Below are 9975 nucleotides of genomic sequence, written 5' to 3'. Positions count from 1 at the left end.
TAAAAATATCTGCCCCCAGATAAGTATGCGAACAGCCAGGAGAGGAAGGGAGGGAGGGAGAATGAGGAAGCAGGGAGAGTTTTCCAAAGGTCCTGTATGAATTTAGTCACAGAGGTGGAGCTAGTTGGGATTTTATCTCCCTGTATAAAAAGAGAAAGGGTTTTCTTGATTTCTACCCGTTTTCCTGGTGTTATGCTTCCCTTCTGCTGCCCCTCTTGGCCTAACTGTAGGTGGCTTTGTTCTGGTGTTTGTGGTGGAATGTTACAGTGAGCCATCAGCATCTGGACTCATTTGCCCAGAGGAATCTTGTGTTGAATCAGATCTGCATTTACTATATATGGTGCCTTTTGTGGATGTTAGATACTATTTCGGTGTTCTCTTTGTTACCCCTAAAGCCAACTTTGTCAAGATCCAGTCTGAATGAATTTACCTGACCACTGGAGAGTTGTTTATAGCCATGCGGTCTCCAGTGTCCAGCTTGTGTCCCATCTTTTCTCATCCCGTACTACTACTCCCTTGTGCTGCATCCTGTATCTCCTGGTATGAGGACACTCCTGATATGAGCTCTCTGCTCTCATACCAGGCCTATATTTCTCTATACTGCAACATTATATTAGAGTAATAAATACCTCATTCTAGAATAACTGCTTGTTACTGTCATCTGTATAAAACTATCATCACACCATACAAACATAAACAAAAGTTAACAAATTAGCCATAGCTACACCTGGTCAACTAAAAAGAGGATAGTTAAGCTAAACCAAGCAAAACAAAGCTGCAGGCAGGTTAAGAAAATTTCAGACAGAGCAAGCCTGACAAGTCCTGAGACCTTGCAAAGTCAGTAAGAAGCCTGTGGCCTGTTGTTACCAATGGCAATACAATGCATTACAGGTCTACAGGGTAAGAAAGCTCAAGTTGAAGATACTTTAAAAAGTCTGTCATAGATAATTGTAATTCGTCTACTGTATTTTCATCTAGTAGAACATACTATAAAGTATATTGACCTTGTTTTTTATGTCTCTGACAATGGCTATATAATTAGGCTTTAAAATAGAAAATACACATGTATATATGTCTTATCCTACTTTGAAGATATTAATAACTTGTTTTTATTCTGAATTAGATATCTGTGGTCTAATTATTCTGTACTGAAAAGAAGATAAAGTAATATATGCTTTGGTTTTTTTAATCATGACATCAGTAATTGTACCAGTGTGTTTTCCAGCCTGGTATATTCTATGGAAATATATTGAAGTAGCATGTTTGTGGAAATTTATGCTACATTTGTCTAATGTTTTAGCACATACTAACGATACCCCTTTGTGATTATGTTTGTTCTTCTTTAACAGTTCTCCGAAAAGACAGACTGTTCCAAGTATCCCAAAACATTATTTCTGTAGGTGTATTAATGTCTCAGAGAAGAAAGATGCTTCTGCTCTGCGAGAGGAGGCAAGCAGGGGGTTAAGACCAACAACAGGGCAAGCAGGGCAGTGGCCTGGAAGAAAGAGCACAGTCCCACATAACGGTCTAGTGATAGTAACCGTGACAGTTGTGTGGCCAGACAACTGCTCAGCTGATGCAGGGTGCTGTGCTGGGGAAAAGCAACGCGGAGAGACCCCTGGCTTTTGCCCTCAAGCTCTGGGCATCCCCTTCCTGCAGGTAGTCCATGATAGGGTTGTGTATCTACCTCCAGGGCAGAGTGAGGATGATGGGAAAGATGGGTCATGCAGGATGGGGAAAGGCAAATAATCTCAGAGTGTGTGCGTGCCATAGTTGCCCTAAGGGGAATGGTCTCACAGGTGATGGGACCTCCTTGCTTCTCCTCCCATCTATGGCAATGACTGTGGTTGGGGTGTGGGCTGGGACCGGGTGGAAATCCTGGCTCTTTGCGCAAACCAAAAGGCCACAAAAGTATGGCACGCCCCTGCAACCAGCAGAGCAGTGGTTTACATGGTGCGCTCACCTGAGATAATGAAGGAAGGTGTACTGTGAGGCAGGGCTCTAGTGCCCACGCCTCCAACTGTGCCCATTTTCAGTGGTCACAGCAGGGTTTGTTGGGGCAGGTGGCCATGTGATGGCCATTTATACCAGAATAAAAACACACTCCCTATGCCTGAGCTTTTGATCTCCAGGTGGGGACGGAGAGCACCCCCTACCTAAGTGGGACTCCATTATCAGTGGTGGGGAAGGTGGTATAGAGCTCATTCATGGGTTTGGATATGCTCTTTTGATTCTCTGGCAGGCGTCCCTCCAGGATGACAACCATGTCTGACGGACGCCCTATGTTCCTGCGCAGAGCCAGCCCAGGAAGGCAGCCATATAGGCCGAGGCTCCCAAAGAGTGGCTCCATTGCAGTGAAGAGAGCACGGAGGTCTGGAGCACAGGGGCACTGTGGGGCTGGCTCCACGGGCTCTATCCCTGACAGGTGGGAGATGATGACCATCGCATAAGTAACTTCTATTGGGAAGGCCCCTGGGGGACCAGGTGAGGACATGGCGGGTGCCAGAATGGGCCAGGCAGGGGAGAGGCTGGTCAGGTCGGGTGAGCCCATGGCCAAAGCAGGCCTGAGGGCTCTGAGGAGGCTTCTGAGCACACAGGGAAGCCCCCGCCAAGGCCCCTGCTGGCTACCTCTCACTTGTTTCCTGCCTGGTGGCTGCAGCCCAGGTCCCACCATGGCACCCAGACGGGCTGCGCGGAGCACAGGGTGCAGGGCCCGATACACGCTGAGCTTGCAGAGCCCTCTGGTGCACTCGGGGCTCTGGCACTTTGTTGGGAGAGGAAAAACACTGATCAGTTGGAAAGGGAGAAATGTATAAAATAAATTCACATGACAGAAGTGTTTGCAGAGATCCTGATTTTAATGTAAGATGTTTACCTTGGTGGCAGGCAATTTTGAACATTAAGCTGTATAAACTTTTAATCTCCTGACAATAATTAACTTTTTCATTTTTTTTCATAGCACTTAATCATAGGTTACTCCCTTTTCCATGTTCATTTCAAACCTGAAAAATGTGTTTACTTCTGTAACAACTCTGTTGAGTATGTTGTGTGAAACCTTATGATATATGAAATTATACATTGCTAGAGTGACTGCATTTCTTTTCATTTAATTATTAAAAGGAAAGCCATCTCTCAGTGTTAGTCTTATTTTTCTAAAGGAAGCACAGAAGCGCTTTTGCCATTAACCAGAAATTTTGAATAGATAGATAGATGGTTGGGATGATTGCTGTAATGAAACATAGGACTTCAAAAAATGAATGTCTCAGGTCTTCAACTGGACACTTTCAAATAGTGAGCAAAATATAATCAATATTTATCTTTCTTTTTAATGTGAAAGAGATTGTGTGTTAATTCTTCTTCACCTTGCACTTTATCCTATTTTTATTTCCTGCTTTTCACATTTTATTTCATATTGAGTGACATATGAATCCAAGACAACCTACCATGTTAAAAGAGACTCTGAGCTGGGAAAAATAAGTTCAAATCATAGGCCAAACTTATTCAAACTTTTTATTTATTTATTTATTTTTAAATGTTTAATATATATATCCTTTCTTATTGGTTATTTTGAAACTTCACTTTGTAGGCCCTTGATCAAACCATTTAAGAATGTGCTTAATGTTTAGATCCCATTTGATTCTATGTGCTTCCTTAAGTACTTAAGAATAATAGCTAAACATGTGCTGAATTATTGTAATGAAGCGAGATTTAGCATTTTTGTAGGATCGATTTTTATCTGAAAACAAAAGCTGTTAAGTAGGTTATTTTTAATCCCTTTCCAAAGTCTTTGTGAAAAGGATGGAATATTTATTATTTAAATTTAGTGTAATTTTTGTGTGCTATTAGTAGGAAAAAAAATTGGCACCTAAATATTATTTGAAAAAAGAGAGAACAATCTCAATTTTTCTTCCTATTCATATTTCTTTCTCCCTCTGACTGTAATACTGCAATCATCATATATATTTAGTATGCCCCTTAGCTAGTTTGCTAAACATTGATAAAATCAATTTCCAAGTTTCAAGGTATTTTTTATTATTGGAATCACACAGTAGCATGCAACAGGATTTGTAGCGTATGTGACACACAATGTCAGATCCGGTCTTCTTGTATTAATGAACAGTCTCATAAGTGTTTCGTAGTTTCAAGGAAACATGTATGTCCTATGAAATCATACCCATCACCTTGCAATCTTACTACTGCTGATAAAACTAGTTCAGATTACTCAATTACCTCAGTACATTCACCAGTAAAATTCCTGATGTGAGGTGATAGGAGAGATCTAATGGTTTAAAGAGCTTTCAGCACCAACTGTGGCTTCAGCTGGAAAATGTGTTTTATTTCATCATAGAATCATGTCTGGTACATGGAATGCAAGCTAATATGATGAATTTATATGCTTCTTGACCCTCCCTTGTATAGAAGAAATCAGGAAAAAATATCACAAATATAATTAGTTTTTACAATAGTTTATCTGGCTGTTATTTGGCCTCCATAATAGACGGTGGGTTTTTTTCCCTCTTTGCATATTCATTCATGTTCTCAATGAAATGGCATTGCTCTTAATTTACATTGGCGAATCAGAAGGTTTTTGCAGTTTTGACTGCCATGCATAATACAGCAGGCGAGATACCGTATCTCTACTAAAAAGCCTGTACCATGAGTTTAATCATGCTATTTAATTGCTAGGCTTAATTTGAAAATAATTGTTCACAGCAATTAAGTAAATGTCCCAATTTCATTAACAGACTTCCTAATTAGAAAGTACAACATAAAAGTGCTAATGTTGCTTCATTAGGCTTGAATTACTGTTTCTAATACTACTTTTTTACTATCTATACAATTTCTTTCTGCACTATAATATCAGCCTAATAACTGGTAGTAGATTAGTAACAAATTTCCTGGTGTAACACATTCATGTCCCAGCCAAGTGTGCAATGATTTATTAAAAGGGACATTTAAATCTTTATTTTAAATTTTAAGCATAGTCTGAAACTTAAAATAGTCTCAGACATAGCAGTATCTAATCAAGTATGTAGGATTGAATTGCTTTGAAGAATAATGAAACAGTTTTTCCAAAATTTAATGTCTCAACATATGTTGGCCACTTGCTATATAAGAAACTGGAGTGAGAAGTAAAAAGAGTAAATGTGGCTGTTAATAAGATATAGTGAAGACAGAAGTAATTATGGCAGTCTCACAAAATTATGAGATGTCATTAATAGTCTTTAACTGTCAGAGCTATTGTTTCTTTGGAACACTGAGGAATCATTTCACTTTTTTACCATAATAATATAATTGTGTGCTAGAAGGAAGATGTTACCTCTATTTCAATCAAGATGTTCCAGTCTTTGGTGTTAATAAAAGTGTTGGAAAGCTTAAGAGCAGTGAGAAAAAGTGATCACATTAAGACAATTAAGAATAATGATGATAATTAAACCAATTTTGTTTTAATATATGATTCAAGCAATGTATGAAACTTTGTGGGTTTTTTTGCAGAAGGTATTAAATAGTGCCTACCTGCCCGGACTTTCATCCTTTACTTGAGGTCATTGCATTCCTTTCTGCATGTAAAAACTTCAGTATTCAACACTTCATCATGCTATGGAGTGGATAACGGAAAATGTAGAAGAAAAAGTTGCACATAAAAGCAATAAGGAGAAAATTAAAAGGATGTAGCAGTGCATAAAAGCAAGAAATAAAATATCCCTTGCTTGTTTCTGAGTTAGCTTCAAGCTTTCTCTCAATTTCCTTTATTTTTTCTCATACTCTTTCTTGCTTAAAATATAAGGATGATTAAAAATAGGTTAGCAAGAAAAACATGTTGATGTATTTCTTGTGAAAAAACAGTCAGCTGTATCATGTGCTGATCATTAGTAGATATATGTAGCATTGTTAACTTTTATGTAATTATAGATTTTAATATTGATAAAAATACATATATAGTTAGGGTTTGGGTTTTTTTTAGCTTTGAACTGCAACATCTTGTCTCACTCATGCATGCATATGTGTATAGAAGTAGTAAAGCTCATAAATAGGCAAAGAATAATTTTTATGTACTACTCTCCATCCAAAAATACAAAATCCTGATTATATGTATGGAATATGGCTATGGAGAGAAAGTTACAAATACACATAAATGTTGCAAATAGACCATGGATGCTCATCTCACGGGTCAAGAGGCGATGGAGACAATTTTCCGTAATGAGTGACAGAACCAAACTCTTCTTGGTACTGAAAGATGACATAGCAAAGAATAAATGTCTCCAATTGCAACTTGGCTGGTTCATCTGGACATTAGAAAAATTATTTTCAGTAGCAAAGTAGTGCAAGTTACCCAGGGAGGATAAGGCTCATCCTGGTTTAGCTGGATGAGCTTCAAGCAAGACAAAGTCACAGCTGTCTTGATTTTACAGGTTTAGACTTATTATTTTAACACAGTTATCTTTATCCGTGGTTTGACATTCTCACACGTGAACATGCTGATCCCTCTCATTCACATCAGCTTATATGATATTCAAAGTCCCACCTCAGGACACATAATAGTACCTAAATGCAGGACTGGAAATATTGCTTATCTTCAACTCTGCTACACCAGAGCTACAACTTTTTTTCTGAATCTTTGTAAATTCACGGGACCTTCTGAGGCGCTACAAAGAAGTTACAGTGCTGGTATGGGAATACGTGAATTCCTAGTTGTGTGGTATGAGAGTGGGAAAAGGGAGATCTTGAATGGAGAAATAAGCTTCACAGAACACAAATCCATAGCTGTCTTTTTCAGCTAAGCCTCTAAGTACGGTATATAATATGCATTTTGTAGTAAAAGACCTATGTTCCATAAACCTATCAATTTTGCTAATATTCATTAATTCCTTTCTGATAATATCTGTCGTGTTCAGAACCTCTGCCACTATCTAGCCCTTGAAGGAATAAGATTCTGAGTCTGAGGCACAGAGTGAGGTTTATTAGGATAAGGCATTTACTAAGTAGATAACAATTACATCACCCTGTGAGTGGGGACTCTTCTGCTTCTATTACAAATTCCTTATAACCTAACTAGTAGATATCATAGTTCCCAGGAAAGTATCCTTACCTGGGTTTTGTGCCGTTGATCCTTCCTCCGTCATACAATACATGTAAGTTCATCTGCTACCTCATCTGTATCTGTCACTATCTTCCTTCAAATACTTGGCTTTTCCTTTTCTTCAGTAGCTGGAACTTTCGCTATTTTATTTTATTTTATTTTATTTTATTTTATTTTATCTTCAGTCTTTATTTACAAGTGATTTAAGGCTTTTATTATAAAGAGAGATAAAAAGATGTTGCTGTACAGAACTTAGGTTAGGTCTGTGGTGGGACCTGTAACGACTTCCCTCTGGGTCTGAATTTCTGAGAATCATATAACAACTTAGGGATGTGTCAAAAAAAATCCTAAACCAAACGTTATCAAGAAGAGAGAAAGAAATTTCTCCCTTTTAATAAACATTTCTCTAGTTATGCTACTCCAACTCAAGATATAATCAGTGCAAAACAGTGGATATATCATCCTTTAGAACAGAATAGAGTATTTCAGTTGGAAGGGACCTACAACAGTCACCTAGTCCAACTGCCTGACCAATTCAGGGCTGTCCAAAACTTAAAGTATGTTTTTAAGGGCATTGTCCAAATGCTGACAGGCTTGGGGCATCAACCACCTCTCTAGAAAGCCTGTTCCAGTGTTTGACTACCCTCTCAGTAAAGAAATGCTTCCTAATGTCCAGTCTGAACCTCACCTGGCACGGATTTGAACCATTCCGACGTGTGCTGTCACTGGATACCAGGGAGAAGAGATCAGCACCTCACTCTCCCCTTGCCCTCCTCAGGAAGCTGTAGAGAGCAATGAGGTCACCCCTCAGCTTCCTTTTCTGCAAACTAGACAAGAAGAATTATCATCTTGAGTAATGTGAAAACAGGAAATATTCTGAGGTTCATAGTAACTAATATGAAGCATGCTGAGAATTCTGCTAATAGAAGCGTATCCTGAATTTCATTAGGATACTGCCTCTGCTTCATAATACTTTAAGACAGAATTAGGACTGACCAAAATTATCTCAATCTTCCTAATGAGATTGAAAGTTTCTTCCTTGGTTATTATTTCAGGGAACTGTCTTGACTGAATAGTTTCCTGATCATACAATGTTTTATTCTGAAGTTTGCATGCCATTTTAGTAGCTATAAATGGCTTAATCACTTATAAAGCCATAGAGTTTCTTGAAGCGTATCTTCTGTGCAGCAAAGTAAAGTCAGGGGTAGCACCACTGTTGCTATTTTAGAACTCATCCTTCCATTCTTAGAGGATGCTAGCTGTTAGGTTGGGCTGCTGCTGTGGATATAAATCCTACAAGCATTTTCAGAGGCATGGTCTGCCAGAATTTGACTTCAGGTGGAACTGCGGTAAAAATGCACCTAAAATTAAGGTGAATTCCTCAGAGGTGAAGAGCTATATTTACTTCAGTATGTCATTTAACCTCCTCTCATCATTCCTTTGCAGAAAAAGGATGTTTTGGAAGCATTTAAACTCTTTAACTGTACATAAGGATAGTCTACTTGCGTGTACATACATCCCATTATTGTCATACATGAACATCTATTTCTTTTAGTTACTGGAGAATATTCATGTTCATTTTTTTTCCTTATATTAATATGCCTTTTTGGACAAACACTCATAGAAAGAGTGTTTTGTTTTGCTCTAATAATATTTTGGGTTCTTGGCATAAGGTAATGTTCATACAGGAAAACATATCTCTTGAATAGCATGGTCAGTTGTCTGGTCAGTGACCTGTTGTAAGTGTCCTTGCTCAGATGTTGTCAGCTGGATTGGATGAATTTCTCCAAACTGCTGTTCTGCTCAGTTCTTTTAATCCACAGTCCTCTGTGAACACTCCAGCATATGCATAATCCATTGTTATTGATCATCTTTACTACCTACAAAACATATCTTAAATAGACTATTTACAAGTGTCTATGTAAAATTTGATCACTTCACCAGCAGGAACTGCCTGGAAATCTCTGGGTCACACTGCACATGATGTTCATCAACACTTATGCATACAAATTGGACTAGTCACAGCAGGAGTTTCCAGAACCATCCAAAATTCCTCATGGAGTGCTTCTGTAACTATCAGACAAATAATTTATACTTCTACTTTGTGATGGCAGCTTGGAGTTCAGTCGATCACCTACTTTCAGGTCAGTTCATTGTTTCAAAGGAGTCCATTATCTTCTCTATGCTGAAGACTAGCAGCATCACCCAGGAAATTAATGACTTAAATTCACTGGGCGTAGATACAAGCACAACCCTGATACCCTGCTAGGCATATTAAGATCATAGAAGAAATTTGTTTTATGCTTGTGACTCATTTATAACTTAAATTCTGTAGCTCCATTTATAGTTGCCATAAACTACAAATACTAGTGAAATTGAATACAACAATTAGGGCCTAAGTTAAACTCATAAGATGCTGCAAATTATGTTCAAAATAGGTACATAATCTATTCTTAGATCATATGCCCATAAAGAGGATCAGACAGAGTAAAAGACTTTTTTGTAATTCCATTGCTTGGAAAATTAAGAGCAAAGTGTACTGCACATCCTTTGAATGTCCTTGTCCAAGCTAAGCAGAAAAACAGTGAGGGTGGATGGGTCTTGCATCATGTCTGATCCATCTTTGGTTCACCTAAATTAAGAAATGTCTAAGAGGATCTGTAACATCAGTTGCTAAGGACCTGTGAAGAAGAAATCAAAAAAAAGACTTAAGAGTTGTATAAAAGCTGGAGATATTTACCACTGGGCTGCTAATGAGCAGTTTTAACTGGTTTGAGAGGTGTGGTGGATGGTATCTGTTACGCGCATTTGTTATCACCTTGTGTATTATATTCCTTACAGGAAAAGTAATTGACCAGGTCACAAAGAGAGGAGAGATTGCCTCTTTCCTTGCA

The sequence above is a fragment of the Charadrius vociferus genome, unplaced genomic scaffold, assembly GCF_000708025.1.
Source record: "Charadrius vociferus isolate BGI_N301 unplaced genomic scaffold, ASM70802v2 scaffold357, whole genome shotgun sequence".
NCBI classification, from domain to species: Eukaryota; Metazoa; Chordata; class Aves; order Charadriiformes; family Charadriidae; genus Charadrius; species Charadrius vociferus.
Note: the sequence above shows the minus strand (reverse complement) of the source record.